This window comes from Podarcis liolepis, assembly GCF_965112155.1.
Source record: "Podarcis liolepis genome assembly, chromosome: 6".
NCBI classification, from domain to species: Eukaryota; Metazoa; Chordata; class Lepidosauria; order Squamata; family Lacertidae; genus Podarcis; species Podarcis liolepis.
Window position 1 is genome coordinate 61,592,553 of NC_139559.1, and position 19,169 is coordinate 61,611,721.

The 19,169-nt window shown below is 41.1% G+C and overlaps 1 long non-coding RNA gene across 1 annotated transcript; it reads right to left on the reverse strand.

Annotated features, from left to right (window-relative positions):
* Window positions 1-125: 125 nt before the first annotated feature.
* LOC310710042 lies at window positions 126-18,929 on the reverse strand. The gene is made up of 4 exons (XR_014527753.1): window positions 18,811-18,929; window positions 17,318-17,390; window positions 3,773-7,124; window positions 126-667 (listed from the first exon to the last, which is right to left on the reverse strand). It is a non-coding gene; the product is annotated as an uncharacterized lncRNA (long non-coding RNA).
* Window positions 18,930-19,169: the final 240 nt, after the last annotated feature.

Sequence of the window (19,169 nt, forward strand, 5' to 3'; positions counted from 1 at the left end):
TTTATTATGGATTATTTTTATTATCAGCTATCTGAGGTTTATATAGCAATCTTATATAGTCATGCTGCAAGTGGAGCAAAAACAAACAAACCCCCAACCCCAAACTAGGTAAGATATTATTAGCATTTTACTATATATTTTTATATTACATGTTGTTGGAATGCCAGCTCCCTACTCGCTCCAGTCATCTTCTTCATCATTTTATTATTCACAAAGTCAATGTTCTAGGCGCTGTACAGTTCTGTGTAAGACATCACTCGTTCCTGCCCACAGACTCTCAATTCTGTCACTATGCTTTGCTAGATGAGACATAGTTTTCAGCCGTGTCTCATTTCCTTTGGCCCTCTCCAACTACCATAATTCCTAATGCTGTCACAGCCCACTCTTGAGTTGAAAAGGATCTGGCATTGAAAAGGATCTTGTGGAAGCCAAGAATATGTGTCTGGTGGTGTGGCCCCCACCACTAGCTGAAGTTCCTTTCAGATAATCTGGAAGCAGCAGTTACAATTCCCTTCTAACGTTTGCAAATATCCTTGCTTTGATTTCCCTTGTCATTTCAACATTTCAGTAAGGAACGTTGCAGAGAGGTTCTTCAGCTGGATCGGAACGCACTTGTGAAGCTGCGCTGTGAGCTGGATCATAGATGGGAAATGAAGACATCCATATCCTCAGGGACAAGACAATATAAAACATAAATTCAATGGTATCCTTACTTCAAAGTGAGTCCCTTGGAATCAGTGCAACAAAGTATACACAGGGTTAAGCTATGTAAGAATTTCTTCCATAAGAGCCATAATACACAAATGAGATGGCTAACTAGCCTGAGTGCAAATCAGCCCTTCTCTCAAAAATGTTTCTCTTTATGCTCAGGCAGGTGTTTCTCTTCTTGGGAAAGTCACCAAGTTCTGATGGGTGCTAGTGTGTGTGTGTGGGACCTGCTACCACAAGAGAATAGATTAGACCTGAGGTTTCCAATTGGGGGTCTGTGGCACCCCCACCCAGTGGCACCATTCACACATCAAAAGCTACCCTAGGGAAATCAAAATTTCCAAAAGTAGGGGGTCCATGGCTTGGCTTTTGAAAAATGGGGCCCGCAGTTCTTAGCTAAGTGGAAACCACTGGACTAGACCTAATAATTCTGTACTTTTAACCAACCTAAAAAAGATCATTTATCCATCTCCTCACCTGAATTGCATAGAGGTTTATAGTTGGAGGCAGTATGATTCTGAACACTAGCTGCTGGAAATTGCAGGAGGAAAGTGTGCTCCTGTGCTCGGCTCCTGCTTGTGGATTTCCTGCAGCCATCTAGTTAGGCACTGCGATACCAGGAGGTTGAACTAGCAAGGCCAGTGGCAGATCCAGCAGGCTTGTCTTGTGTTCATGATCAGAAAGTACAGCAGCCTTAGGAGTTGTGTGGCTAAATCAGGATATATTTTCGAGCATCTCTGGCAGTTGTTTTCCAACTAGACTACATTTTTTATCTGCTGTTCTTTGACAGGCACCCCTTTTTCCTTCCCCCATCTTCGTTAACAGCATGTCCCAAATGTACATGAAGTTAGAGTGAGATAAACAGATCAGGGCCTTCATCTAAGGCTTCTCATAGCTGTGCATTCAAATTGCCTGAACTTTGCCACTAACAGAGGAGCCCAATAAACTACTCTGCACAGTTTTTCCTGCAAGTGTCAAGAACCATTAATGTAAGCAGTTGCTGTGGCTTTGGGAAAACTAATCATGCTGCAAGCCCCATCCCCACAGCCAAAAGAGCCCAGATGGAGCACGTAATGAGGTCTCCAAATTACTTTTGGGTGTCTCCTTCCCTCCCTTACCCTTTTTAATGGGAAAACTACCATCATAATTGGACATGACAGCTTCTAAATACCAAGTCCCAGGAAGGAGGAAAATATTTGCTCTCGCTTTTATTCAGTGACACAAGTTCAAACTGTTAATAGTGAAATGTGTATCCTTGTTTATCCTGAATAGCAGCAAATGGTGTGATGTGGGGGAAAAGAAGCCCTGATCTAGATTGGGTGCATTTAAAAAACATCCCTCTTCAAAATACATGCTAAATTTATTTTGGTCAAAGCATGCCAGTTTGGGTGTATCCATTGCAGTTCTGTGGTGGAATTGCTCTGCAAATATGGGTCCTCTCTAGCCTAGTTCTAGCATGTCTATTCCAAAAAAATTCCCAATGAAACTTATTTCCTAGAAGCCATGTTTAGGGTTATATCCTTTTAGAGTTTTGAGGAAGACCAGTGCTATGTAATTCCTGCTGTGTTCAATGGAACTTACTCCCAGGTAAATGTGTAGAATGCAGCCTCTGTTTCTATGGATGACTTTTACCTAACATTCTGAACAACAGCTGTATGTTTAAAAAAATGGGCATCAGCCATTGTTTCTTCAACCCTGAATCCTACATGTAACCTGATACCTGCAAGCACTCGGCAGTCTAATTCAGTCTTCATCTTCAGACTGAATCTAAATGCAGACCTCAAGGCTGCAACATCCAGCCTAAGTTTAGGATGTGGTTTTCTTTTTTTGCAGGGTGGGGTCTGACCCACCCAGTTTGGGTAACATAAACCTGATAAAAAGAAATCTAGAAAAATCTGAGCTATTTTGTGACATTTTGGTTGGCTCTGATAACTGTATTGCCCAACAGTGGATTTTGGAATAAATATTTCTCAAATCGAAAGGTGAGTGGTGTTATCAATATGCTGGAACCACATCTAAACAACAGCATATCCCTTTCCAATGTTGCACCCTTTATTTTGGACTTTAAGCAGTACTTAATGTGTGGGTAGCTTTCGGTAAAACCTTCATGCAAGAGCTTCAGTGGTCTGTGAAGCTTTGCTTAGATTTCTATTGAGCAAGATCAAAACATATTCCAAAGTGTGAGCCACAATTAACAGAAGTGAAATTCTCTGGGAAAAGGAGGAGTGCAATTTCAGTTAGGAGTGTCGCCCTTTTCTCTAGCTCATACGAAAATAATAATATTTCCATCTTTTGCACCTTATTCCCTACTTTGTAGAAAGATGCATTTAGTAGAGGCTGCCAACATGGTTCATAGCCTGTAGAGGTCACTGTGGTCCTTAAAGAACTCGAATTTCAGGCCTTGGCGTGTGATACACTTTATAAGAACACAAGAACAAAAGTCCTGCTCTTGTCCGGCATTCACAAAGACCAACCAGTTGTTTATGGGAAGCTCACAAGTAGGAGAGTTTCACAAAAGAAACCTGAAACTGTTCTTAACCTGAAGCACCACTTTAGCTAATGGGTCCTCCTGCTGCCGCTGCGCCACCGCTGCACGATTTCTGTTCTCATCCTGAAGCAAAGTTCTTAACCCGAGGTAATATTTCTGGGTTAGTGGAGTCTGTAACCTGAAGCGTATGTAACCCGAGGTACCACTGTACTGAAAACAGTTTAAAACAACTTTTATATTGCCACTGTGACAAGTAGTCCTTGATAGACCCATATTTCACAAATTCACTGAATCCCTCTTTAAAATCTTTCCCAGCTGGTTGCAGCCTCGTGGTAACAAATTAACTATATGATGTGTGAAGAAGCATTTCCCTTTATCTGTCCTGCAACTCCCACCTTTCAACTTAATTGGATGACCACAGGCTCTAGTCTTATGAGAGCAAAGAAGAAAAACTTCTCTCCATCCACTTTCCTCCCCCTCCCACATCATTTTATAGACCTCCATCAAATCCCTCCTTATTCAGCTCCCCCCCCCCCGCAAACCTCAAAAGCTCCAAGCATTGTAATCTTTCCTCACCATCTTTTGGTGGCCTCTCGGTGACTGGGCACTGGCTGGCAACCAGGAGCCAAAATTTACAAGAGGCTGTGGAGGACACCTGAGAGAGACAGGAGAGACTGGCAGGCAGAAGTGGATTAAAGCATTATGCTAAAGCAGATTATGGGCTTCTTACTTAGAGCTGCCAGCCAATTAAATAAATCTAAGCCAATGAATGCTATGATTCTTAATTGACTGAATAATTCAACTTTCATCAAGGGTAGTTTTTCAAGGCAGCATCTTGGCAGCTTGAATGCTTCCATGATAAAATACTGGGCTTTTCATAGGCACTGTGAGAACAGGATGCTGGACTAAATGGGCCACTGGCCTGATCCAGCAGCCTCTTTTATGCATACACTAGGCAATAATAATATAAAAGTCTATTTCACAACTAACGGGGGTTACTATTTTACTGGTTTTTTAAAATTGATTAATCTATTAAAAGTTGTAGCGCTAGACTCTATGCATCATTGACCCATAACTATGCTTGCCTCCTAGTTACTTGACTTGACTAGTATTCACAAATAGACAGAGAGCCTGCACAAATGCAGGCCTGTCCACCTATTCACTTGCACAGCCTCCCTCCTTCAAATTCAACTCACCTTGTCTTCCACAGCACAGACAGAACTCTGTTCCATATGGATGTCCAGATCAGAAACTCAAAACTTTCTGGAGCCAAAAATATGAAGGGTCCTTTGACTTCCCCTACCTTTAGGTAAGTTCTTCAGGGCAACTGCTTCCTGAATGAGTTTCTCTCTACTTGCTGGAAAAAGCACGGATCACTTTTACCACCTGATTTATTATTTATTATTACTTATTATTATTTCTTTCCAGTAAGAATCTGGTCATTTCCTCCCGGGTTTGTGCAGTCAGAATGTTCAAAGTTGCCAGGAATCTTAGGCTTTGTCCAGGCAACTATTTCTCTATGTGCTCTGTTTAGAGGAGATAAAGGTATATTTAATATACCTGAGCAGTTGATTTTGTTAAGACAATTAAAGCTAGGAGGTTTTGTTGCATAATGATACAGGAATCTGAAATGTTGCCGCTGCAGAAGAGGCATATTGTAGATTTGATCAAAATGTTTACACATCTTGTTAGTTTGGTAAGTAGACATTTCTTGACCCCTGGAGACTAACAGTGTTCTAAATAAACAGAAGCAGCATCCCCAATAACACTTCCATGGCAACCGTCCTGATCCAGTGTCAGTAATTTGATCACTGGAACCACTGTGATGAAAGAAGGGGAACTATTCTTTGGGGTGGAGGGGGTGCAGTTGTTTACTCAGTTTGTCATATTCCTGATTTCAGCTTCTTTGTCTAGCCCAAATAAATAAAAGGGCAATAGAAAGGATTGCAAATAACACCTAGTCTAGCCAATGGAACTGTTAAGGGGGAAATTGCACTTTTTTCTTTTGTAAGGGCTCCTTTAGCAAATTTGTAAATATGCACCCGTTTTCTCTTATGCAAAGCTAAAAATAGTTCCAAAAGTGCTCTGGACCTTGAAGAAAGGGGACTCCTTATCATGAGCATTCTTGAAAGCCATTATCAGCACTGCTGTAATACTGGTTATGGTGCTAGATTTCAGCTTTTTCAAAGTACTTATTTAAAGTGCTGCAAAAACTTCCAGAACCAGTTCTTCTTGTGACCATGGCAGGACATACAATGTGAATGTAAGTACAGTCGTACCTTGGAAGTCAAACAGAGTCCATTCCGGAAGTCCGTTCAACTTCTGAAACGTTTGGAAACCAAAGTGTGGCTTCTGATTGGCTGCAGGAAGTTCCTGCAGTCAACTGGAAGCCGTGGAAGAAGAGGAGAAGAAGAAGAAGAGTTTGGATTTGATATCCCGCTTTATCACTACCCGAAGGAGTCTCAAAGCGGCTCACATTCTCCTTTCCCTTCCTCCCTCACAACAAACACTCTGTGAGGTGAGTGGGGCTGAGAGATTTCAGAGAAGTGTGACTAGCCCAAGGTCACCCAGCAGCTGCATGTGGAGGAGCAGAGAAGTGAACCTGGTTCACCAGATTATGTGTCCACCACTCTAACCACTACACTACACTGGCTCTCACTGCCCTGTCGGACATTCAGCTTCCAAAAATAGTTCACAAACTGGAACAGTCACTTCTGGGTTTGCAGTGTTTGGGAGCCAAAACCTTCGGCTTGCAAGGCATTTGGGAAGCAAGGTACGACTGTACAATGATCACTGACCACTCTGAAATACAGCCATCAACCCTCTAAACCAGGTTTGGCCCACCCATGAGGCCAGGTGAGGCAGCCACCTCAGGATGCACAAGGGCAGCAGATCTGTATGTAGATCTTTCTTCCCCTTCTTATTCCCAATGTAGATCTTCACTGACCCCTTCTTCCCTGGTGGGGGAGAGGGGGAACCATTTTGCAGTTCAAGTGCCAAAATGTCTTGGACCAACCTTGCTCTAAACTAATGTGCATAGACTAAGAAGCTCAGTGCTGGGAGTAAAGAGCCCCAAATCTCCCTGTATGTGGTAAGCAACTTCTAAGTTCAAGAATCTCTGATCAGGATGAGAGATGCATCAGGGGAGAACAGGGAACTTAACTCTCCCCCCCCCCACTATTTCCTGTTTCAGATCATACTCACCAAGCTTCCCCTTCAGAATCCCAAATTGGGCATGAAAGCGGTTCTCCTGATCTTTATAGATTTCCAAATAACAACACATACTCGGTATTCTGCAGAGAGAAATCCACGGGGGGTGGCGGGAGTTGCAGGTGGGGAAATATTATGTAACCCCTCCCCTGCCACTTCTGTGATCTCTGTTGTTCCCTCTGGAAGCCACATTTCAATATTTGAAATTGTTGTCCTGATAATGTTACACGCCTCTGCCTATAGTATCTAGTGTAGACCTCAGTTTTCATGTGTTGAGACGTTTAATTGAAAATGTCACTATGTTAAAAGCATGGCTGATGTCAAAATGCACTTTTAGAGAGGGCTAAAATAACCTTCCATACAGTGGGATCTAAAGCAGCCATATGCTTGTCAACTGAACCTACCTTAGGTGCGTCTGTGTGTCTAATTTTAGGCAAAGGACAAAACCAAACCTGCCTGTAAATGTATGAGTTGCTAGGCCCAGCCAGCAAGATGTTAAGCTAGCATGTATGAGGCCCAGGTGCTCCTGAGTTTCCTTGTGGTTACAGCTGTTCCCCAGTTGTTGTGGATATGCAGTTGGCATTGTTTTGCCATTATCCTCTGAGCAGCTGAACAGTAGAAGATTGTACGGAAGAACAGAAGGACAGCATGTACTCATTTCACTGTTGAATTCAGTGCTTTGTTCTCTGTACTTATCTCCTGTCCCAAAGGGCTCATCCTGATATGAAGCAACATGCAAAACGATTAGAAATTATAATACAGTGGTACCTCGGGTTACATATGCTTCAGGTTACAGACGCTTCAGGCTACAAACTCCGCTAACCCAGAAATAGTACCTCGGGTTAAGAACTTTGCTTCAGGATGAGAACAGAAATCGTGCAGCAGCAGAGGGAGGCCCCATTAGCTAAAATGGTGCTTCAGGTTAAGAGCAGTTTCAGGTTAAGAACGGACCTCTGTAATGAATTAAGTACTTAACCCGAGGTACCACTGTATTCTATAACAAAGTAAAATTCAGGTACCCTCCTTTTTTAAAAAAAGAAAATGCAATCAGTTCTGATTTTTGAAAAAGTGAGACACTCTCCCTTGTTGGCTCCCTTCTTTAGTTCACATCAGAAATGGGATACATCCTTGCAAAAGGCAGGTATCTCTTCGACCGACACATCATTAAGTCAGCAGTGCAAACATCGAGGCTCATAGTGGAAGTGGTGGTGAAGAAGGATTTAGGCTTAGTGAAGGCGACGAGCAAAGAACTGTCCCATTAAACAAGCACGTCAAATCTCCCAAAATCTCCCACGCTACACATGCAGGGTCTGGGGGATACAGAAGTATTCTGCTTTGAGTCTACTTTCAATACTATGGGTGGAATTCAACATTATGTCTGCGCAAGCATATCAGCTTGCCAGATGGAATTATCCCCCTCTCCCCACATGCTTTTCTGGGGATTCTCCTGACACCGCCCCCCCCTTCCCTCGAGCCAATGGAAGAGGTGCAGTGGGAGGATGGGGGAAGCTGTGATAGAGTTTGTTAGGTGAATCCTGCCCACTGTGTTCACCTTGGCCAGCAAGTCATTGCTTTCCGCACCTGCCTTGCCCCACCCTCCAGCCCTAGGTGCCTTCATAAGGGACCTGTTTCCAGAGAAAGAACTGATGAGAGAGATGCTCTGTTTGCCATCAGTGGGTGGTTTTTTTCAACTCCGATGCACCACCTCCAGCCTGAAGAACCTTCAGAAGAGAGTTGCTGCCACAGGCATTATGTGGATGTGTATTTTAATGAGCTGAAAAAAGTAGAAGATGATGAGTCATGATGGTGTGGAGGCTGTGAGTATGAACTTAATGCTGCTTAGTTTAGATTTTGGTTGCTAGACGTTGTTAATATTGTTGTATAGATTATAAATGCTGTAGTGATTTATTAAGCATAGAATATGACTTTTGCTTTAAGTGTGATGTTTACCTTATTTTGTTGCTGCTTTGTTAATAGTGTTTTATAGATCATAATTGTTTCAGGGATGATTTATTAATTATTCTATGTGATTTATGTGATGTTGTATTATGTTCTATCATGTTGTTGTTGTTGTTTAAACCTATTTGGGATTCATTTGAATGAAACGTGGCATAGAAATATAATCCATCCATCAATCTCTGTGCTATTTGCACCCCCATGTTGATAACCTACATAAGCTGGAATGTACATTTGAATTTTAAAGTAGCTCCCTTTTGCATGCCACTATACTGCATCAACAATGGTCACATATGAACACATTGGAGTTAGATCCAGATTAAGTCCACAATTCCATGCACACATCTGGGAGCAACACACTGGGCCTTTCTTTTGAGCTAGCATGAATAAGATTGCTCTACACATTAGTTGCACTTAACATGCATCAAAATCAATGGGACTTAAGTGGTGGCCAACTTTTCATGGTGATTTCACTTAGATCTTACTGCAACTAACCAACCCAAATAATCACACGATACACTTTCAGTTTTTTTGTGGGAAAATGCCCTAATATGGGCTGTTTGATTTGTTTTCTTCATTTTCAGTCTGCGCAAATATGCACTGCAATTAGTGCTGCTGGTTATTTTGTTGCTAAGGGGACACACACACCACTTTCCAGTTCCCTTTGTAGCACTGCGAGGCAAAAGTTAACATAGCCCACATGTTCACTTCTTTCCTGACACAACAAAGGGGGAGGGAGAGCACAGTAAAACAATTTGTCATTTGTGCTTCCACTGACTATTGCAATTCAGGTCAATCGGTCTGGATGCCTGAATGGGGCAAGAAAGATTGCTATGGGCAGAAATGGGTCAGTAATAGCTGAATGCTTTTCAAGCTGCACATAGCCTTTGCATTGGACACACGTTGCATGCTTATTTTAAATTATTTCACAAAACGTAGCAATTCCCATCATGCTGACACAGATCACACTTGTTGACTTTTTGCAAACACCCTTAGTTGTCTTAGGAAGTTTCTTCTGTCTCTGTTTTAGTCACTATGACAAAACCTTTGACATGCCTTGACAAAAGCAGCAGCTTAGTGTGCGTTTGTTTCATAAAATTGCTATATAGCTCAATTGTAGGGGGGAAAAAAGAAACCTCAAAGTGGTTTACAAAGAAGATAAAACAATAAAATTATCACTAAAGATTTTTTACAACCATAATCTAAAACATACAGAAAGTTAAAACTGCAATAAAATAGACTAAAGCAGATCAAAACACATATAAACTTTCTAAACATCTCGGTAGGTTTGTTTAAATATGAATGTCTTCATCAGGCAACAAAAAGAATACAGTGAATACTGTCTGATTTCAATAGGCAGGGAGTTCCAAAGTGTCAGTGGCGCCACACTAAATGACCAAGTTCTTGCAGAGGCAGTGTTTTGCTCAAGTGCTATTTAAATCAAATACATTTACATTTCCTTACATTTATGTCCCACCTTTCTTTCATCATGAAACGCAATGAGCTATGCATGTGGTTCCTAGGTCTCATCTCTAGTTATCCCATCCCAGATTTGCCTGAGTATGCCTTGAGTCTCACAGGGTATGCCTTGGGCCATACCCCGGAGGCAGTGCTGCATCATCACTGCCCTCTAGCAGCGCATTGTGCTAGAGCGGTCACATATGCAGCATATGACTATGTCACCAGTGGCCTCAGCCTACCAGATCTACTGTACTGGCAGCACACAGCGTTAATACATAAATCAATCAGAGTGGGATGCCTACTCAGAGCTGGGAAACATGCACCAAAGAGCCCTACAGTATCATTTTCAGCTATGGAAATGGAAGCACAGGGTAGGGGGGAAGTATCTTGGCCATTTAAAATAATGGGGAAAGAATGCATAGCTTCTCTATTGACTATTTCCTGAATGGAAACAGTTGTGCAGCTACCAATCTGATTTTAGAAAGTTTGGACAGTCAGTCAGGAGAGGGTTGTGGCAAATTGCAGTGCATATTTGCACAGACTGAAAATGAAGAAAACAAATTGAACAGCCCATATTAGGATATTTCCCCCCCCAAAAAAAAAAACTGAAAGTGTATCATGTGATTATTTGGGTTGGTTAGTTGCAGTAAGATCTAAGTGAAATCACCATGAAAAGTTGGCCACCACTTAAGTCCCATTGATTTTAATGCATGTTAAGTGCAACTAATGTGTAGAGCAATCTTATATGGTGCAAGTGAGGGGTGTGAAGGGAAAGGGCAGCTGCTGTGAGAAAGCTAATTCCAGTGGCCAGTTGCATCTGCCCCAGTCTCTAGACGCATTGTGCTATAAGTTAGTTTTTTGTGATGAGTGAATGGCATAGAGTTCTGCATCTTTAGTTTTATGCAACACTTAGTCCCAGTTTGGATTTGAGATAGCAATAAATATTTTCACAAAGGCCTAATTTCCTTATGCAAAAGAGCAGTTGAGCAATCCCTCCCACACTTTCCTTTCCTTACTGGCTATTGCACATCCTACCAGAATCCAATTAGATCCAGATGTTTGGGAGTTTGTGTTTGTCTTCCTCCCCACCCCCCTTCTGCAACTTCACCTAATATATCTGACTGGTACAGCAAAAAAGCTGAACGACCACAAGGCTTAATTTGTGGAAATCCATTTGTGTAGGCAACACATTTGCTCTCATCCTTAACAAAGCAGTTAATCAATATATGGTCCCAAAATAAATTAAAAAATTATGCGATGTTAGTAGATTCCACCATCAGACGAGGCGATGCTTAACTAAACACTTTATTAATCTGATTTTTAGAGAGTGTTCAGATATAGCAGTCGTCTGATGGAGCAACATGCCTTGATGTTCCATTAGTGGTAGTTTAGAACATCTGTTAATCTTGCGGTGATAACTGAAGTCATTTTCTCCTGCCCATAAATCTAAATATAGGATCCCAGGATGCAATTTGTATGTTTTCTGGAACCCCACAAAAGAGATCAGAAGCACCTACAGAATTTTGACTTATCTGTCCTGCCCTTCATCAATCTTTGGAGGAGAAGACTAGATAAACTAGACTACGGTTGAAACCCATGTGGCATGAATTTGTGCTAAAGCCATTTGTATCTGCAAGAGGATTCTGGCTCTACCCTGTTAATTGGATGAAGGCTGGTTTGAAAACTTACTCTGACAATAGTTGAATATTGGGCTTAGTCTGAATTCAGTACTTCAGATAACTGCATATTCGACAAAACAGGCTTCTTTGATTTTTTTATTTTATTTCAGCAATTGAATTAATTTGTGCTGAACTGCAAAAACTCATCACTGACTTTAGCACTCCATATTGAGTAAGCGCAAATGATGAGCAGGTCTCTGGGAAATTAGAAGATTGTGTGTATGGCTGTTTATCAGAGGTAATGCATCAGCCTGAGGAGAAGCTGAGCTACCCTTTTGCTGTGTGTACTTGGGTACCGGGTAGCAGATGAAACAAGGAGATAGGCTTTAAAATATAAATGGAAAGGCTCTTGCACAAACAACAACACTGTATGTTTACTAAGGCTTACTAAGGAGTAGTAAGCCACTTACTAGGGAGTAGGTCCCATTGAACTTAATCGGAGTTACTTCTGAGTAAATATGCAAAGGATCACACTGCTGAATAATGCTGTTTGCAGGTTTTAATTATTTGGCTTTTCTGAACACTGGTTTGTGTATTAGGTGGTGGGGAGACCGGCTATCTAGTGTGTGAAGGTCCAACAAAGGAAGGTGAATTCCCCCCCACCAGCAACACCATAATGAAAAGTTTGTTGAAAATTCTTCATATCTAAAGTTTGCAAATATTTAATACATACAATTTCTGCTCTGAAAGCAAATCAGGAGACAGTGAATACAAATTTACACACACACCCCTCCACATGCTGTGAAGCTACAAGCATTAAGTTGCTCTGTAATTATAATGCCTCAAAGAAAGTTTTATAATAGCAGTTTTCTGACTCTCAGCTATTAAAATCCATGGCACAAAATGAAAGAACATGATTCTAAACAACCCTGAGCTTTTAATTCTGCTCTGTAGTAGAAGGCAAAAGCTTTTTTTCTGAATTGTGCTGATGTAATTGAAATAGTCAAACATTTGGAAAAACTGTAAACATTTTTTGCTGCTCCCAACTGGTAAGAAACCTTTAACATTTGTCCTTAAATTTTACTGACACATTTCAAAAGTGCCTAACAGCTGCTATTCTAAAGGCTGGAATTTTATAAAATAGCAACCTCACTTGTTTAATCTAACTGATTTATGGAACTTAAATGCTGCTTTCCAATTCTGCAAGGAAGACTTCTTTGGACACATTTTAATTATCCCAAATGACTTTCTTTGCTCTGTTCTATTTTGAAATCTCCTGGATAAACAATCTAACCAAGTTGACTGTCACTGTTCGCCTAAACCAGCTAGTAGCTTGGGTGTAATTGTTATGCTGGATAACATTTGAAGTTAACATTAGGGTGGTGGTCTTCATGCATTTCCTTTCAAAATAAAATATACAAACAAAAAAAAGGGGGATTAAAATGCACTCTTTTCTATATTCTAGTTTTATTTCAAAATATATGTTTATTGGAATGTTGTTACCACTTCTCCACCCTAATGAAGGTTGCAGTTTAATAAATGTTAATCAAAATTTAGAAGATGATATAGAGGAGAGTCTTTTCCAGCACAGGGCCCATTCCCCCATAGATAATATATAGGGGGCTGCATGATAATGTCTGCAGGGCCAGAGGCAAAAGTAGGCAGAGTAATGCATGAGATTCTGACCTTTGTACAGTAGGCTATGTTCCAGCCACACAAGTCAGAGGTTGCTACATTCGCACACAAACCTCCCAATCCAGGCAAACAAGAGTATTACAATTCAGGGGCCCATTCCAGCAAAACAAAAGGTGCTTAAGATAGGTGTAAAGCTGAGCTAGTGAGGGGTGTGGTTTTGGGAGCCCCAAGAGATGGTGGGGGAAGAGCATGCAATTCCAGGGGTTGGGTTGCTCCTTGTGCCCCTGCTGTTCAATACTGGAGCAAAGAATACTTTAAACCCCAAGAGTGCAGGCATGTGGTGTTTCATTCATTCATTCATTCATTCTCTCTCTCTCTCTCTCTCTCTCTCACACACACACACACACCATTCATTTTAACTCAGGTGTAAATTGCCCCTGTGCCCTTTTAATGCAACCATCAACTTGAAAACAACAAAATATGGGAGAGGATTGAATATCGCAGAACCATCAAGCCCAGAATAATACATAAGAGTATGCAGTAAAACAGATTAAGGGGGAAAGTTTTCTATTTTTTAGAATCCCCCTTTGAAGCAAACTGTGACCTCAGAAAACAAAGGGAGGGTATGTGTTTTTGGACAAAAACTGCAAATAGAAAACAGATAAGGTGTATTTAAAGAACAGTAAAAAGTTTTGGAAAGCCACTTTGTCACATACTGTATAAAGTGAAAGAAACATGAAAAGAAAGATACAATCATGCAACTGTTTCTCAAATGGAAAGGTAAGCGATGCATGTGCTGGAAGTTGGGAGGGAATTTCTCAGTCTGTTTAAAGAAGCATTATATAATGCTCCCCTCCCCCATTTAATGACCCCCATTGCACCATTTAACCTTTACATGTTTCTAGCCTCACATTTGGCTTATTATCATCTGAGAAGAAACTACTAATTCTGCGTAGTTTGAGGGTCTCCAAATGAGAAGGGTGTCAGTGTACATCTGAACGGATTTTTTAAAAAAATGTCCCTCCCTTTATACTCCAGAGAACAATAACAGGAAAGGGATTAATAGGAGAGGATGGAGGATTAAAAAGAGTTTGCTCCCCCCCATCCCTTATTTCTGTTCCTTGTTTATAAATCTTGAGTGCTGCTCACCAGATGACTGACTGTATCTCACCACAGCAAAGCCAACATTATTTCAAATGGTCACATCAGTTTCTAAGATCCCAAGCCCTCAAGATTATACACTTCTTCCATTGTTTCCGCTTGATGCAAGCCCCCCCCAGCTCTTTAGAAGAGGCTTTTCCTTTTCATTCTTATAAACTTCAATTAAGAAGTTGATGGCTCTCACATTTCAGAGTGTATGACCCAGCGGACGTTGCACTTTTTGCCTTTATTCATTCGGAGAGCAAAATGAAATTCAGTCTACAGCGGCTGACTGAATATATTCTCTCTGACGTTTCTGCTGCAAAACAGAGCAGTACCTGAGGGCTTCAAACACAGCGGGGAGCAAAACTTCCAAGTCTTGTAGAAATCAAATAGCAAGACTTTGTGATAACTTAAACCCTTTTATTAAAAAAAAGTAAAAAGTTATCAGCTCAGATATCTCTGGATTGCAACTGTAACTGAAAACCTCATGTTTCCACTGCCAATAAACAGAAATAACATTTCTCATCCAAGGGGCAATAATGAATATAGAAATAATTCCACCCCCAATCCACTTTTGAAAGAATGGTATCCCATGTCTCACCCAGCTATAGAACAATGATGTAATTATTATATTAACTTACAGAATAAATATTTTGGACTGGACTCAAGGGCCAGAATATATGTGTGTGAATGTCGTCGCTAGCCTTACTTTTTAAGAGGGGGTAGCTCATTCAATGGCCTTGAGCCAGTCACCGTTTTGCAGGAATTATGGTGATCTCTTTTACAGCATTACTTTCAGAGTGCTGAGCGTTCCAGAAATGGTAATGGAGTATGTGTGGAAAGGGTGCAATGCTCCTTGTATCTCACTGGTGCTCGTGCGATAGCCATGCTTGGCGAAATGGGATGCTTAAAGCGCTACAACATTGTTTGTATTTATAGGAGTTAGGAGCAGCAGTACACCACACGATAGTGTTTTATTAAAGTTTCATAGCACAGAGAGTAGTGAAAAGTGTTTTGAATTCTATTTTTTGTTTTGAACATGGTGTGTGCACAGCCTTAAACATTTGGCAGTTGCACTGTTTCTTGCTGTACATTGCCTCCATGTTTATTCTCCCTTTCCTTCCAGTTCCAGAAGCATGTTTGACAAAGAATGCGGACTCTTTCTACTAAATCAGGCATGTCCAAAGCTCAACAACTTTGGGGTAAAAAAAGGTCAACAACTTTGCTTGGCCCTTTGGTCGGCCCTCACGGCTCTTCACTTTATCAAATCTGGCCCACTTTGGAAAAAGTTTGGACACCACTGTACTAAATGTTTTGGGGGAAATGTCCATAAATTACACTATTTATTAGTATAATTGTAAAGTATGAAGCGGGAGGCATATTTTGGAAGGAATATACAGACATTCTTGCAATGCGGTTGTAAGCCCATGTGACCAACAAATGTGCAATGTTGTCATCTATGGGAAGCCAATTTCTCACATTGCAACATTTGCTTCCACATAGCTACATTCACTTTACAAATTATTCCCAGATAGTATTCTTATCATGTGTTTTTTAAAAAATTAAAAAGTAGTCTGTCATGCATTATTTTTCTTACTGGAATTAATTAAGGAGATCAACTGCAAAACCGTTTGTTGTTTCAGAAAAGAATGTTGGAATACACAGTTCGAAGGCTTTTCCTACATAGTTTTTCCTATGATAGTTTTATAAGGTCTCAGTGAATTCCAGTAAATTATGTATGAGAAATCTAACCGCTATACTATGGTCTGCCTTTGTCTGAGACCCCATCTTTTTGATACATTTAAAGCAATATCATATGATTTAAAACAGTCATGGCGTCCACCAAAGAGCCCCAGGAAGGAGGAACTGTAGTTTGTGAAATGTGCAAAAAATTGTTAGGAGACTGTCTGACAGAGCTACAATTCTCAGAGTAGTTTAATCACCAACCCCTCCTTTCTAGGGGACTCTGGGAACTGTAGCTCTGTAAGATTAACAGGGGTCTCCTACAAACACTCAGCACCCTTAACTAACTACAGTTTTCAGGATCCCTTAGGGAAGTCATGACTAGCAGAGCCTTCCAAACTTTTAATGCTGGTGACACACTTTTTAGACATGAATCATTCTGCGACACAGTAATTCAGTTTTACTAGCAAACCGGATGTTAAACAAACCCCTTTCCAGTCCTGGGATGAACCCAGGGAGCGTTCACACGACACACCTACACACTGCAGCTAACACACTAATGTGTCATGACACATGGTTTGGAAAGCTCCGATTTAAAGTGTTCAGATACTGCTTTAAATGTATAGTGCAGGTGGGGCCACAGTCTTGCTTATTCTATATCATTTCAGAGTTATATGGATATCTGATACTTTAATTATCATTATTTTTTAAACTGGGTCTTGTTTTGTTACTTTCTCCTACTTCTCAGGTTTACACTACTTCTGTGGGCTTGTCTTCCCATAAGACACACTGAATTCAATGGACCTTCCTCCAAGGTAAGTGTATATCGAATTGCAGTCTCATTCGGTTTTCAGCTCTTCCGCTGTAGCATGCCACAGGCTTTCTGATTGTTGAGAGTTAAGGGGAAAATAGCAAAAATATTTGTGTTGACTTCAGAATGCTGCAGATTAAGAGCAGATGTATTCCCCAAGCATGTGTTTCAGCTTTCATTGATGTGCTCTGAAGAACATTCTGTAGGCCAGGAAGTATATTGCATTTGCTAATTGTGGGCAGCTTGGCAGATGGGGAGCTAAAAATAATGTTTTTATGTTTTATTACTGTAAATTATTTTGTTCCGCCTCTCAAACAAAATATATCTGGTGCATTTAATCTATCGATCAGTTTTGCATTACACTTTTGCAGTACTTTCCAACAGAGTTGTCATCAAGGCACCAGTCAACTTTCTGTGCTAAACCAATTAATAGCATATATTTCCACAATCCACCCCCCCCCATCTTTCATGACTAAGAGACAGGGCCGGCCCACCCATGAGGCAAGGTGAGGTAACCACCTCAGGCAGCAGGATGCACAGGGGCAGCAGATCCCAATGCAGATCTTTATTCCCTTCTTGTACCTGATGTAGATATTCACTCACCTGTTCTTCCCTGGTGGGGAGAGAGGCGCCATTTTGTGGTTTGCCTCAGGTGCCAAAAGGTCTTGGGCAGGCCCTGCTAAGAGAGAATAGAATTAAAAAGAAGCACTAAGAGCACACTCCTAAATAAGGAGGAGTGAAATAATAATACAGTTAGGAACTTAATTCGTTCCAGAGGTTCATTCTTAAGCTGAAACTGTTCTTAACTAGAGGCGTGCTTTCGCTAATGGGGCCTCTTGCTGCCGCTGTGCCACTGGCACACGATTTCCATTCTCATCCTAGGGCAAAGTTCTCAACTCGAGGTAACTCTTCCAGGTTAGCGGAGTTTGTAATCTGAAGCGTTTGTAACCTGAGGCGTTTGTAACTCAAAGTACCACTGTTATGATAATAGTTGTGTATCCCACTTTTCCTACCAAAGGACCCCTAGGCGGCAATTAGCAAAGTGTTAAAATAGTACCTTCAAAAAAAAAAAGGATGTATATTAGGGTTGCCATATTTCATAAAGTGAGAATCTGGAAACAAAAGTTGTTGAGAATTTTGGGGGGTAAAATCTCAAAAAGAAGAAGATTTTGAGCTACTGTAAAGGAAATTCAACAAAATCTACACTTTTGGCATGGGTTGCCATACATCCAGATTTTCCCGTACATTTAAGCAATTTTGCCCAAACACTGTTTCTGATGGCCAAATCCTGGCTTTATCTAGGAAATTCCAGACACATATCCTTCATAAATCTGGTCCTTTTTCTTCCCCATGATGCAGCAATGGAAAATTGTCTCTAAAGGTGACAGACTTGGCTCAGGGGTTCAGTCCCCTGCTGCTGCTTCTTAGGTAAGCAACTCATCCAGTACCGGAAATGTTTTCGGTCAGCAATTTCAAACATGTTTTCCTGTACTAATAAGTTCCTCTACTTCAATTTGCATCCTGATATGGGTGAGTAAACCTGATCCTCTTGTATCTATTTAAAATGATGTGTCAATAAATAGACAGTATTCTAGCTCAGATTTAGCTGCAGCATCTTGAGAATGTGGGATATACTAGATATGGAGCCATAATGAAATGGATTGGGTTTTCTCCTGTGTTGCCACCCACTAGGTCCCTGCTAAAGGTTCTTTTCCCCCCTGTGGAGCATAGGTTGCCTCCATTTGTAGCAAGGCATAACGCCTAAACCAAAGCTGGAGATCTTTTTCTGTTTGACAACAGCATTTCATTTTAGACAACCTTCTGGGGGCCATATTCTGGTGGTGGGCAGGGCCAGAGGGAAGTAGGCAGAGCAATTAATGTGAATTTTACTTTTGTAGACTAGTTTCTACACAAAACACACACTTCTTTCTTGTCTTTCATCCAAGCAAGCAAGAGGCATTATCAGAGTTATATTAGACCCATAAAGACATTCAAAGAGAGTGTGAATGAAACAAGACCAGTGAGAGGTATGGCCCCAATGCTAGAAAGAGAGGCCTTTGGGGCTGCATTTGCTCCCCAGGCCTAAGGTTTCTTACCTTACAGACTTCCAATAGGAAACGGCTTATAGTTCTATTTCTTTTCCATCCACGTGTATTATCCTGAGCCACAATGTGAATGAGACTAAAAATGAATAGGGCCCCTGGGTCACATTATAATTTGAGGAGGCCCCAAAATATGTCATACTCCTAAAATGAGAGGAGCAGAGCTGCAAAGGATGGATAGGATTGCAGCTTAAATCAATTAACACAGCCTAAAATGTTTGGTAGGCGTATTGGCATGCTCAAAGTAGCTTACTGACAGGGAACACTTAGAAGATATACCAGCCAAGAACCTAAACAAGAACTTTATTGTTCCTCTCCAACAAGAACAAAGCGGAAACTGGAAAGTCCTGGCT